This window comes from Lactuca sativa, chromosome 4 (genome assembly GCF_002870075.4).
Source record: "Lactuca sativa cultivar Salinas chromosome 4, Lsat_Salinas_v11, whole genome shotgun sequence".
Lineage (NCBI taxonomy): Eukaryota > Viridiplantae > Streptophyta > Magnoliopsida > Asterales > Asteraceae > Lactuca > Lactuca sativa.
Window position 1 is genome coordinate 339741748 of NC_056626.2, and position 14728 is coordinate 339756475.

At 39.3% G+C, this 14728-nt stretch overlaps 1 pseudogene; it reads left to right on the plus strand.

Moving 5' to 3' along the window:
- The first annotated feature begins 9615 nt into the window (after positions 1 to 9615).
- LOC128133703 (formin-like protein 1) lies at positions 9616 to 13512 on the plus strand (annotated as a pseudogene).
- Positions 13513 to 14728: the final 1216 nt, after the last annotated feature.

Sequence of the window (14728 nt, forward strand, 5' to 3'; positions counted from 1 at the left end):
ACCCTAAGCCCTTGGGGCTCCGCTCCATCCTGTCCTCCTCCTGAACTCCTCAAGGTGGCCGGTGCTAGAGCCTGCACCGGTCCTGCAGAAAGCTGTGGACAGTTGACCCTCAAATGTCCAACCTGCCGACAATGATAACAAATCCTCAAATCCCGAATCGGCACTGACTGCCGACAATCCCGCGCATAGTGCTCCTCCTTTCCGCACTTGCGGTATGCACCACCAGACCAGCAAACTCCGGTGTAACCCCTCCCACACTTCTCACAAGTGTGGCCGCTCCGATCCCCCATTCTAACATCAACGGTACTGGACCGTTTCGGCACTGGCTGCGACTGCATCGGAGCCCGCCTCAGCTCACGCAACTGCAACTCAACCTCTAACTCACGCCGCATGGCGGCCTCCTGCAACACCAACAAGGTCTCGCTCCTCTGTGCAGACACGAACTGTCTGATATCCCCCTTGAGCATACTCAGATATCGGGACATCTGAGCCTGCTCCGAAGCGAACTCAGGGCAAAACATCGCCCTCTCAATAAACATCCTGGTGATCTCAGTCACCGACTCCGAATCCTGCTTCAGTTCAAGGAACTCCCGATCCAATCTCTTCCTCTCATCTCGCGGAACATAGCGAGTACTGAACATCTCTCGGAACTGATCCCCTGAAACCGCAGCCCTCTGCGCGTCGGAAAATGACCTCGCAGTCAATCTCCACCAATCCTTCGCTCGGAGCCTCAATAGGTTCAGAGCACCCCTCACTCTCTGATCAGTAGGGCATAAACTCGTGGAGAAACACCCCTCCACATCTAATAACCATCTCATAGCAACAATTGGGTCCTGAACTCCATCGAACGTGGGAGGCTTCGTATAATAGAAGTCCCGATACTGAAAACTCCGACTAGCTCCTTCCCTTACCGCTGCTACAGCCGATGTAGCCACCGCGGCAGCCGTCTCTGCGAGAGCCGCATATCGCTCATCAAAATACCCCATCATGGCGGTCTTGATCGACCCTAAACAATTCCGGCAACTCAACCCGAAACAATGCAGCAACCCCATTACGCAGGATCTTGCGAATCCTCGCATTCAACTCACTCGTGCTCGTCTGGTTGATAACCTCCGACAGCACCGATCCACCCGGGACTCACTCTCCAGCTCCCGATCCTGATCCGGATCCACTATCATCATGCCTCGAAATCTACATACCGAAGACACCATACCAATCTCAGACACTTCCCACCATCCTGGGATCCAACTCTCGCAACCCTACCCTAGAGATCATGGTTTCCTTGATACGCGTATGGGTCCTGTGCTTTCAGTAGTACGGGCCCATACTACCTTCCGCACCTACCCATATTTGTATGAAGTACTACCACAATACCCTAGAGGACATGCATAACAACTATCAACCCTCACCACTAGAGGAACACTGAGAATATCCCATAAGGGACCCTAGGCTACATGCATCACAAATCAGGCAACATTATCATGAATTCCTGAAGATCCCCAGCCTAACTCTAGCATGTTGTTCTATCAAGCTCAAATAAAAAAAATATCATGTATGGTATCTTGGGGTTACTTACTGGCTCCGGCTGATCGTACCTCCGCGTCCTCCCTTTACTTAATTTGTAAACCATTTTAAACTTTCTCTTTTTAAAATCCTCCCCGATTTGAGACTGGAGTCACACGAATGTTCCCCCAATTCGCTCAAACCAAGGCTCTGATACCAACTTGTAACGTCCAAAATTTCAAAACAATTAAAACTTTTCAAAAGCCACTCATTTTAATAATGTTGTTACAAAAAGGTTTTCAATACATTATTTAACAGAGTATTTCCCAGGTTCAATTCATAAAACACCAACGCGAGGAACGGTACGATCATGCCTTTGCCTTGCCACAGACTCCTGAGAACCTGAAACATAAAACCACAACTGTAAGCCCGAAAGCTTAGTGAGATACCCCCAACATACCAACCACATATACGCCTTTCCAGGCCACGACCTTCCGGTCCCAAAACATATCGCCTTCCGGCCCATAACGCAATGCCTTCCTGCCCATAACATATTGCCTTCCGGCCCATAACATATTGCCTTCCGGCCCATAACATATAAGCATACATATCATAACAGAACATAGAACGACCCTGCATACCGGGTCACATCAGGTCTAGCAATCATACGCATAACACATAATCATATAACAGTTCACAATCAGCAATCTATCAACAGACCACATAACATAACCTTACTCTATTCAAGATACCGGTCTAGCCGGTCACTAGCATAACATCACCCTACGAATCAGTCAACATACTAAATGCACACATACGCCTTTCCAGGCCATGACCTTCCGGTCCACATAGCAATGCCTTCCGGCCCGCAACATGCAATAACTGACAGTTACCCGGATTTCCATCCGATAAAAAGGTTGGCCTTGGTGCCATAAATCCTAGCGATATAGTGAGGATAACTCACCTCGAAACTGTCGACTGAACAGATAGCTCAAGCTGCTCCGATCACTGATACGATCTCCACCTCTGGACGGCCACCAATGCACTGAACTCCAACAATAAACAACAATTACCAAACTACCCCTGGAATCACTGGTTAACCCTTGGTCAAAGACAAGGTCAAAGTCAACCCCTGACTGACCCTACTCGCCGAGTCAACCCTATGACTCGCCGAGTCCCCATACTCAGAACTTCACTCAACCCGCGACCTAACTCGCCGAGTCACCCCAAGACTCGCCGAGTTCAACCACTCTGAGTCCACTCGCCCTTAGCTCACCGATTCCTTAAGATTCCCTTTCTACACGTCGAGTATCCCCTTTTGACTCGACGAGTTCCTCCTGGAAGAATCGCGGGGCCACCCCGACTCAACTCGCCGAGTCTGAAGAACAACTCGACGAGTCCCAGTTAATCTTCAAGCTACTCGCCGAGTCTGTTCATCGGACTCGGCGAGTCCATGCCATGCAATCGCTCCAACTGCCTTCTAAGGTCAGAACTGCTTCGACCATTCATAGGTCTGGCCTTCCTAAACTGATTCATCACGTAAGGTCCTCATTTCGGTGCTCATAATACACCCCATGATTCATAATTTACATTTTGACCTAAGGCATAAGGATTCCAATCCAAAACCTCCATCAATTCCCGAAATGCTCAGGCATGGGACATTCTGGACCTCCAAAGGTCCCAATACAGGGTTCCAATCGTTTGGGGGACTAGGGTAACATTCAATCTAGTCACAAAAGGGTTCCATAAACCCTAAATCCATATACACATCAACATAGCAGAGTATAACTCGAATTCTTACCTGGATGATGTGCTCTCTGTGTCCCCAATCCTCAGAACGTGACTCCCCTTGTTGTTCCCTTCACCAAGCCTTCTCTTCCTTGCACAACAACTCTTCCAAAATCAACAATGGTCTTCAACCTTGCTCCAGATGCACACAATCGAATTAGGGTTTCTCTCAGAAGGCTAAAGTGAACAATGACGGCCAACAAGTCCCTTATATACGTCCCAAACCTAAACGGTTAGGGTTTTCGCTGAACAGCGCAGACTCGCCGAGTCCATATCCGGACTCGTCGAGTCCAGTCGCGAACCCGCGACCAGGTCTGCGATCTTAATTACTCGGCGAGTCTAGGCTCCAATTCGCCGAGTCCCCTCTTAAAACCCCCAAAACATAATTATAACAAAAACCTGGGATTCCGGGCTGTTACAAATACCATGTTCATATTTGATTTCATTTTTTAGAAGTTTATTATGCAAGTTTCACTGAAGTTCGTTTATCATTTGTATGAAGTGCTTAACTTGCTTTGTTAAATTTCCTAACAAACTGGTATCAGGGGTATAGATAAATATGAGAGAGTTAAGATTGGAAATATCAATGGCCACGATTTTGGGTCCTGTAAAATGCAAATTAAATATTATATTTTCCATAAGAAGTTACATGAACCATTGTCCAAAACGAAATCTAAAGCAATGAAGCAGGAGGATTGGAATCTGTTAGATCAGTAGGCACTTGGTGTGGTGAGGTTATCCTTGGAAAAAATGTAGCATATAATATTTTCAATGTAAAAATGACTCATTAGTTTATCAATACACCATCTAACACATAAGAAAAACCTTTAATAGCAAAAAAAGTTTCACTTGATTCGACAGTTGGTAAATCTAAAGATGAAGGAATGTGGCTTTGTGACTAATCATGTAAATGAATTCAATTCAACCATCTCAAGTTTGATTTTGGTTGATATTGTATTTTAGGATTAAGTCTTGGCACTATTACTATTATCATCTTTACCCGCCGGTTAGTCCGACATAGTGACAATTGTCAATAGCTCAGTTAGAGGTGTTAAGTTGGCATTTCAAAAGAATTTGTGACTTAATTCTTAGTGAGGATGTATGAAAATGAAGTGATGTAGAATCTTCCAATAATCTCCTAAGTATTAAAGACAAAGGAATGAAGTCCAATGGAGAGGTAAGGGTAGAGAAAGATCAAAGTTGAAGAAGATAGATGTATCTAAAAACAAGAAGGACATCACCGGTTGGAACTGCAAATACAAAGGTCATTAGAAGAATCACTCTATAACAAAAGGAAACTTAGTGGTTCCTAGAGGTCGATAGCCGGGTACATTTTATATGGTGGAAGTTTCTGATTCTAAAGCACATGTTGTTGAAGAAGTTGGGGATTCATTCTATGGCACCAAAGACTTAGGCATGTGGGTAAGAAAGGAATGAATATGCTAGCTCCAAAGGAAGAATTTTGGATCTAAAGAATGTGACAGTGGATTTCTATAAGCCATGCGTTCTTAGTAAAAAGAAAAAGCTTGGTTTTGCAAAGATATGTCATCCGCCCATTATAGGGAAATTAGAGTTATTTCATTCAGATGTATTAGTCCCACTTCAGATGCTTTAGTGGGAGGAGCTTGATATTATGTTACCTTCATCGATAACTACATAGGGAAAGTTTGGGTTTATTTATTAAAGAATAAGTCTAAAGTTTTTAGGGCCTTCATGAAATGGAAAGTTATTGTGTATAATGAAACGAACTTGAAAATCAAGTGTTTCATATCTGAAAATAGGGGCATATATACTAATAAAGAATTTGTTGATTACGATGTTGAACATGGAATCAGAATGCAAAAGACCATTCCAAAAACACTTTAGCATAATAGAGTAGCTGAGAGGATGAACTGAATATTAAATGAAAGGGCGAAGAGCATGAGACTGCGTGCAAGTTTACCCAAGATATTTTGGGTAGATTCGGTCAGCACATCATCATATTTAATCAATAGAGAACCATCATTTCCCATAGGGTTCAAGATTTCAGAAGAAAAGGCCGCATGAGATTTCACTCAAACATTTGAAGGTTTTTGGTTGTGTATCATATGTAAAAGTTAAAGACTATGAAAGAGGCAAGCTAGAGGCGAAGGCAAGAAAGTATGCCTTTATAGGTTATGGGTTGGACGATATGGGGTACTGCTTCTGGGATAATAAGAATAAAAGGGTAATCAAAAGTTGGAATGTTGTGTTCAATGAGAATGATTTATACAAGGATGAACTTGCAATGAGAATGATTTATACAAGGATGAACTTGCAAAGAGCTCCAACAGTAATAAATAACCAAAACATGAAGATCAACTTAATTTAGAAGATATTCCAGATGATGACATTATAAAACCTGCTAGTACTCCATAGATACGTAAAAGTTCAAGAAGTAGTGGGAGCTCTGATAACAATGGAGGCATGAGTTATATTAATTCAAAGGATGAGGATGTAGATAATGCAGAGATTGAAACTCATACTGTCTGTAGATCCACTAGAGTGTGAAGGCCTCTAGTCAGGTATTCTCATTTAGCAAATTTCTTGTTGCTGACAAAGAATGGTGAACATGTGTCTTTTGCAAAATCCTTAAGGATGAAATAATCCATACATTGGAAGAAGACTATGGAAGATGAGTTGATCTCCCTTGATAAGAATTATACTTGGTACTTGTTCAAGCTCCCAACAGGGAAGAAAGCATTGTACAAAAAGTAGGTGCTTCGGGTTAAGGATGAGATTGAAGATACCAAAAGATACATATAGGGAAAGGTTGGTGGTCAAGGGGTTCCAACAAAAAGAGGGGTTGATTATAATAAGATATGCTTTATAGTTGTGAAGATGGCTATAATCACAATGGTTTTGGGTATTGTAGCCTCTAAAGATCTCCACCTAGAGCAGCTAGATGTGAAAACAGCTTTTCTGCATGGAAATATTATATAAAAAATCTATATGGCACAACTAGAAGGTTTTCCCATAATTGGTAAAGAAAATATGGTATGCAAATTAAGGAAAAGTTTGTATGGTTTGAAGCAGGCTCCAAGGTAGTGGTACTTGAAGTTTGATAACTTCATGCAGGGGAATGGATACAACAGATGTGAGATGGATCACTTCTATTATCCGAGGAGTACGCCCAGCGTAATTCCGAGATCAGGCGCCTATAAAAGGCATGCGAAGGGTCCGAGCTTTTCACACATTTTCACACCAAATCTCTTTCTCTCTTTAGTTTCTTTCTCTCTCTAAGACCCCAAACCACCCCTAAGCCCTAGATAAAACCCCTAGCTCCCGAGGGAAGCCCCGAGGCTCCCGGAGTCCCGAGAAAAAGAGTCTTTCGGTTTCGAAACGCTGCTCCAAATAAAGTTCCGGTTTTCGTTAAAATCCGTTGTAAGTGAGCTACGCTTACGCAATTTTTAATATAGCTTTCAAATAATTATAGGAATGTTATTAGGTCCTTAAAATAATTATTTGGGCTATTATTATGAGTTATATTGAGTGTTATTAACGCTTATATAATAATAATAATAATAGTCAGACTAATTATTTTGTCGCGGTTATCGTTAGACTAAAACCTAGTGGTATCGGTACTAGGTTTTATCGAAGGAAATTGTTTTGAGAGTATCGGAGCGCTGTCCGAGTACTGAGTCACCACCTTTCAAGTGAGTGCATAGTTACTTTCAGCTTACACATAGATATGAAGTATTTTATATAAATTACGTGCTGTGTGTGCATATTATCTGTATACTTGCTATCTATGCTGGATGAACAATTTTATACATGTTATAAATGATTTAAACTGTATATGTATTTTATATCTACAAAATGTGTTGGGTAAAACATGGGTAGATGTAATAGTTGTTGTGTGACAAAATAAAATAATGAGAGGCCTCGTTATAGATGTTATTGATGATCCAGTCATCTAGCGGAGTATAGATGACGACCACGGACTATTCTAGACAGTCCAGTGGAACGCTAGCAGGCTCGCAACCTGTAGGTGTTTATTTGAACTGTGTGCTCACCAGGTGTACTCCATCCCCCACATTGTTGCCTTAAGGACATTTATTGCTGAGGAATCCCCTTAGCAGTAGTGTCCATCCCGATGATAGTCCTTAGACTAGGTCCCTTGTGTTAGATGTCTTAAGGACGTAAAGTGAGGATAACGGGAACGGTTAATCGGGTTTGTTTGGTTTGATAAAGTTAATAAACTTATTTATTGTGGGTTGAAAACCCTATGTGCTCACCAGGCTCCCAAGCCTGACCCACTCAGTTTCTTGTATTACAGGTAGTGGCGCATGAGCATAGATGTGATGTCTTGGGATGAGAGATTAATGGATTTTAGGCCTGTAAATACGGAATAATGTAGTAAGGCCTATATTGTATTGTTTATGCTTATGATTTGTATCGAACATGACATCCCGAGTCTTTTTAATGAAATACAATTCTACGAAAATGCTTTTAATAAATCTTTATCATATATTGTTTTGGGACAAATTCCGCAACACTTTTATTTAAAATATTACTCTGATTTAAACAAAGCATAAACAAAATCGGTATTTTCTAGCCGTGAAAATGGGGATGTCACACATTTGGGCTTCAGGTTTTGGGTTGTTTTTAGACTAGATGGGCTTGGGCTTTGCTGGACTCTCTGAATAATTGGATTTGAGCCAAGTTTTGATAATGGATCTTGGATTGAGGTCCAATTAAGGAGTTGGGCCCAATTTGGTACATTGGGCCAATAATGGGCTTTGCATAAGGACTTGGTATTGGGTTTTGGCCCAATAAAGAGAATGGACTTAATAAGTTGTGTGGACCCTTAGTCAAGATTGTTATGTTGTGTAATCACTTGGTTTTACTATATGGATAGTTCAGGATCATTGGTGAGGCAGCAATTCAGGAGTTCGACTGTTCAGTTCGGATCTAACATTGCGAGGTGAGTTGTCCTCACTGTACTCAAGGGTTTAAGGCACCAAGGAAGACCCTTTGATTTGTTATTTGGGATTGTTATTGTTATGATTTGTTAAATCGGTATCCTGGTGGATAGGACGGTAATATGCTGGTATGATATGTTAGCTCGATATCCTAGTAGATAGGATGGTTATACGTTAGTATGATTTGTTAGATCAGTATCCTGGTAGGCAGGATGGTTATATGCTGGTATGATATGTTAGCTCGGTATCCTGGTAGATAGGATGGTTATATGTTGGTATGATCTGTTAGATCGGTATCCTGGTAGATAGGATGGTCATATGCTAGTATGATCTGTTAGATTGTTATCCTGGTAGATATGATGGTTATATGTTAGTATGATCTGTTAGATCGGTATCCTGGTAGATCGAATGTGGCTATGCTTTGTGACCTATAGTTTGATCTGACTGTCTGTATGCTAGTAAGAGATTACATGTTATATGTGCACATGACTGATTGGTAGTTGAGGGTATTCCATCCCAAGGATGATAGAACCCTAGTATGTTGTCTTTATAGACTATTATATGATTATATGATATATATGTGCACATGTTTGATTGGTTATGTTGGCATTCCAACCCGATGGTTGAGGGCATGGGGTATTCCAACCCGATGGTTGATTGGACCCATAATATGTTGGCATTCCAACCCGTTGGTTGAGGGTCGGGGGTATTCCATCCCGACGGATGATTGGACCCATAGTATCTATTATATATGTATTGTGTGTGGGCATTCCAACCTGATGGTTGTGGGCCGATAGTATTCCATCCTGAGGATGATTGGACTCGTAGTATATGGGCATTCCAACTTGATGGTTGAGGGCATGGGGTATTCCATCCTGATGGATGATTGGACCCATAGTATGATGTTTGTTATTGTATGCGTATCGTTGTGTGTATGGGTATTTTGGGGGTAACTCACTAAGCTTTCGGGCTTACAGTTTCAGTTTATTGTTTCAGGTTCAGCGGATGGCCGTGGGAAGGCGAAGGCGTGACCGTACACTTCCTCGAATTATGAATATGATTTCTGGGAACTATGATGTTTAAACTATTTTGAAAAATAAATTGTAATAACTGAGTGGTTTTAAATGATTTAAAAGTTTTAAATTGGCTTGAATTTTATGGGTGTTACAGTTACGCTATTTGAAAGGAAAAAAATGAGCTTGCCTTATGTTACAGAAGAAAAGGGGTTGTATTAGAAGGGTTCGTTGATGCAGATTTGGGTGGGTGTACGGATTCCGGTAACAGCACAACAGGTTATGTGTTCACATTTTGAGGTACAACAATCAGCTAGATGTCTAGGTTACAAAAGTGTGTTTCTCTCTGAAGTATAAAAATAGAATATATGGCTCTTACAGAAGCAGTTAAAGAGCTTATATGGTTGAATAAATTCTTATTAGAACTTGGAATACATCAGGAGGATTATGTATTACATTATGACCACCAAAGTGCAGTTCACCTGGTGAAGAATCTAGTGTTTCTTAGTAGAATGAAACACATTCAGATAAGATACCATTTCATTCGAGAGTTAATCAATGATGAAACTTTGACTTTGAAGAAAATCTTTGGAACAAAGAATCCAACATATGTTCACCAAGGTGGTTACCATTGAGAAATTAAAGCATCACATAGCTTCAAATGGCATTCCAAAAGTTTAAAGAGAAAGGTTAGCAAGATAGAGAGAGAGGGAGGGAGGGAGAGAGAGAGAGAGAAAAAAAAGGAAGAGAAAGAGAAAAATTAAGGAATGATGAAGAACTGAATGACAAATGAAGACTAAGTTATTCAAACCTTCAAGTGAGAGATTATGGGGGTGTGACGTCTCGATAGAAAGCTCTGTTGGTAGCAAAAAGCTCTGTTGGTGAAAGAAAGTTCTGCTGATAAGAGAAAGCATTGTTGGTGGCAGAGAGCTCTACTAGTGAGAGAAAGCTCCATTCGGTGGCAAAAGTCTTTGTTGGTGAGTGAAAACTCTATTTGGTGGTAGAAAGCTTTGCTGGTGCGAGAAAGCTTTCTTTGGTGAGAGAAAGATCTGTTTAGTAGTAGAAAGTTTTGTTGGTGATAAAAAAAACTCTATTAGTGACAAACAACTTTGTTTGGTGGTAGAAAGCTCTGCTGGTGATAGAAATCTCTATTTAGTGGCATAAAGTTCTGCTAACGAGGGAAAGCTTTGTCAAGAAAGAAGAAGTTATTGCACGACTATTTGTGATTGGCTGAGATTTAGGGCATCCCCTTCATGGGCTAATTATGGATTGGTCTGACCCATCATATTAAGGGTTTCTCATGTTTGCCAATAAATAGGCACACATCTCCATTGTTATTCTAGGCTAATTTCGTGAGTATTTTGAAGAGAACAATCATTATGAGAGCATACTTATTATTGGAGCAGTTTGTAAGCAAGAATGATTCTTTTATTTTGAGAGCACAAGTAAGATGCAACATTGAGTTTTTGCAATAGTTCTTGAAATTTTAATAAAATCTTCTCTCTCTCTCTCTCTCTCTCTCTCTCTCTCTCTCTCTCTCTCTCTCTCTCTCTCTCTCTCTCTCTCTCTCTCTCGTCAGTAGACGCATGTCACTTTGACCGGACCACGTTGAATACTGTGTTTAGTTTTGATTTCATTTTTCAAAAGTTTTATTTCGCAAGTTTCATCGAAGTTCATTTATCATTTGTCTAAAATACTTAACTTACTTTGTTGAATTTTCCAATAGTATAATAAACCAAAAAAAATGCTAGTCAATTAAATACGATTAAAACTTTATTGACCTAAAAAATTTATTCGTTACATAACATTTTTCTTGCATACTAAATAGCAACTAAATATCTTTATTTTTTAAAAATATGTATGCTAAAAAAGCCACTACCATTACTTTTCGGATAAAGAGGATACGACTATTCAAAAGTCATTCACAATGTTACAAATCTTATCCTTATTTCAGTGTATGTCAACATTGACAAAAGAACGTGGAAACACACCAAAAGCCAAAAGGCAAAAATGTTGAAGGGGATGTCGGCCCCTTGGGCTTTACGGATATTCGAGCTTTCGAGCGGCATATTATAATCTTTTCTAATACACGCAAAATACAAAAGGTATACTTGCTAATTGAGAAATTAAATATATTTTTTTCTTTATAAATCCTTTTATCCAAATTAGGGATGATAAAAGAAACCGAACCCGATGGTGAAAACCGAAAAGTGACATATTAGAGTCGGGTTTGGGGTCGGTTAATCAGGTCCGGGATCGGGTTTGGTATGCTTTTAGAAAATTTTCACGGGTTTGGTTACGGGGATGGTAAACAAAATACCCGTCCCGATTACCCCCTACCCGAAACCGAAACCCATTACCTGAAACCGTTCGAATGATTATATATATATATATATATATATATATATATATATATATATATATATATATATATATATGGGAAAAGTGAATATACCCTTGAGGGTACCTAAGGTTGTGTACCCTGATTATTAAAACTACGTAGTTTTGACTTTTGATGTTTTACTCCTTTTATTTTTGTTTGACTTTACCCACCATCGTCCCCTTTTCCTCCTCCCTTATCTCTCTTCATCAGAACCGTGTATTACACCTCCTCCATTCATTCGCTACACCTACAAAAGAACAGTCACCGTCGATTCATTCATCACACACTGATGCATCAAGAACAAAATTTTCTTCCCTTCCTTTACCCACCGATGTTCGCATCCGCCACGACCACGAATGAAACTGGAATCTAAGCTCCCTTAGCTAATATTTAGACCTGCTTTCGCTTCAATTTTGGTTTACCGCCGCAGCCACCGACGAAGCACAGAGAAACCCTAATTCGCACAACTCCACCACCAGCAACTCGGCTGAATCCACCGGTTTTGATCAAACCTGCAAGACATGTGCCTATATGTAGCCATCAACCAGCGATTTCTGCTACAGAAATGTTGCTGATAAATCAAGAAAATCTTGAAACAAACGAGAAAACCCCAAAACCAAAATTAAAACCTCTTCATTGGGATAAATTGAGAGCAAGCTCTGATCATTAAATGGTGTGGGATCACCTCAAATCCAGCTCCTTTAAGTAAGAAACCTGTCGATATTCTCCTCCTTATATGTTTTTGTTTTTTCTTCTCATGTTATGATTTGGGGCCAGATTCTTTCCTCAACAATCAACCATGAAAACCAAGTTCTTGATCCAAAGAAGTCTCAGAACATCGCAATCTCATTGAGGGCACTTAGCGTGACAACTGAGGAAGTTTGTGATGCACTTTTAGAAGGTGAGCTTCTTCATTTCTATTTACACCACACCATAATTTATAAACGACACTGTATCAATCACATTATGCACCGATTATACAGGCAATGCAGATACACTGGGCACCGTGCTCCTTCAAAGTTTAATGAAGATGGCTCCAACAAAAGATGAAGAACGTAAACTTCAAGAACATCAAGACGATTCACCTCTCAAAATTGGTCCAGCTGAGAAATTTGTCAAGGCTGTTCTTGATGTGCCTTTTGCATTTAGAAGAGTTGGTGCAATGCTCTTTGTTTCCAATTTTGATTCAGAAGTGGAATACCTCAAACAGTTGTTTCAAACTCTAGAGGTAAATTTTAAACACCATAGCTCTATTTAACATCAATTGTAAATGACAATATTCATTGATTTCGTGTTTTAATAACTCCCAAATGTTTCAATCTAAATCAGGTTGCTTGTGAAGAACTTAAAAACAACATGATGTTCCTAAAACTGCTAGAAGTTGTGCTCAAAAGTGCTAACCATGATGGCAATCAATGCCAGAAACTTGGTCTTCAAATTGTTTCTAGTTTGAGTTCGGGTCTTTCAAATGTCAAGAAAGCTGCTGGAATGGATAGCACAAGAGGAGGTCATCAAGATTCATGCCCAAGAAGAGGTGTCACTTTCTGTAGTCAAAGAAATCACTAAGTATTTCCATGGAAACTCAGTGAAATTTGAAGCTCAGCCTTTTAGAATATTTATGGTGGTGAGGGATTTCTTGACTGTTCTTGATAGGGTCTGCAAGGAAGGTGGTTCCATAAACATGGAATCCACTCAGAAACTGCCAGTATTGGTAAACCGAGGTCTAGTTTTTGATGGATTTCATGGAAAGCGACAGTACTTTACTCTAATTACCAATATACGTAATGTACATTGTTTTTATTGGTTAAAAGAGTAATTACATTGCTATTTCTTGCAATTTGTCTTTTCTAGTTTTTTAATGAAAAAATTCTGTTTTTTTTTCTATCTCAGGTTGAACAAATTTCTTTTACTTTTTTTTTTTTTTAATTTTTAATTTTTATCTGTTTTTGCTATCCAACATTAGGGGTAGTTTTGGAAATGTTTGTTTATTTATCTTTACTATGAACATGGATCACCATTTTATTCTACAAATATCATAACATAACATTTGGTTTTGTGATAAACTTAAAGCCAGAAGATATCAGCTGGATTAACCCTCGATTGCTTCCCATTTGCTTGTGTATCATTTGTTTGTTTGTTTACCCGGAGGTATATTGGGCATAACATAACAATTAGACCAAATGCAAAGAAGTTGAGTGTTTTATTCTTGCAAAGATAGAAGATATCATGGGGGGGTTTCTCAAGTAAAGTGAAATCAACAATTTTCAAAGAGAAAACCTTGAAGAGAAAAAAAGATGATGATTTTTTTAGAATAATGGTTAGCAATTTTTTAGAATAATTGTTTGTCATTTCAAGTCACTTTACTCATTGTGTATTTATATATGCGATTTTTTATGAACCAAACATCCATGAATGGTATTTGATTATTGATCATAATAGATGATATTTCGCATGCTCAACAAGTGTTATGGATGGAAATAACAGATTTACGGATGTTTTGACAAAAAGTATATAAAACATGTATTTTGTGGATTGAGCTGAAATACCAACAAAGTTACATTTTTAACCCAAAATGACAACAAACTTTCGTTTTTAACCCGTAATTGCAGCAAATTTACATTTGTAGCCCAAAATGGCAGCATACTTCCGTTTTTAACCCGTTGTTGCAGCAAATTTACATTTTTAGCCCAAAAGGACAACATACTTTCGTTTTTAACCTGTAATTGCAGCAAATTTACATATTTAGCCCAAAACGACAACATACTTTACTTTTTTCACAAAATACCCTAATACTTTTGTTTTTTCACAAAATACCCTCGTACTATGTTTTTTTTTCACAAAATTCCCTAAAATTTTCGTTTTTTCACAAAATACTCTCATACTTTTGGTTTTTTCACAAAATACCCTAATACTTTTGTTTTTTCACAAAATACCCTCGTACTATTTTTTTTCACAAAATACCCTAAATTTTTTGTTTTTTCACAAAATACTCTGATACTTTCATTTTTTTCACAAAATACCCTCATCCTTTCGTTTTTTCACCAAATAACATCATACTTTCATTTTTTTTCAAAAAATACCCTCATATTTTCGTTTTT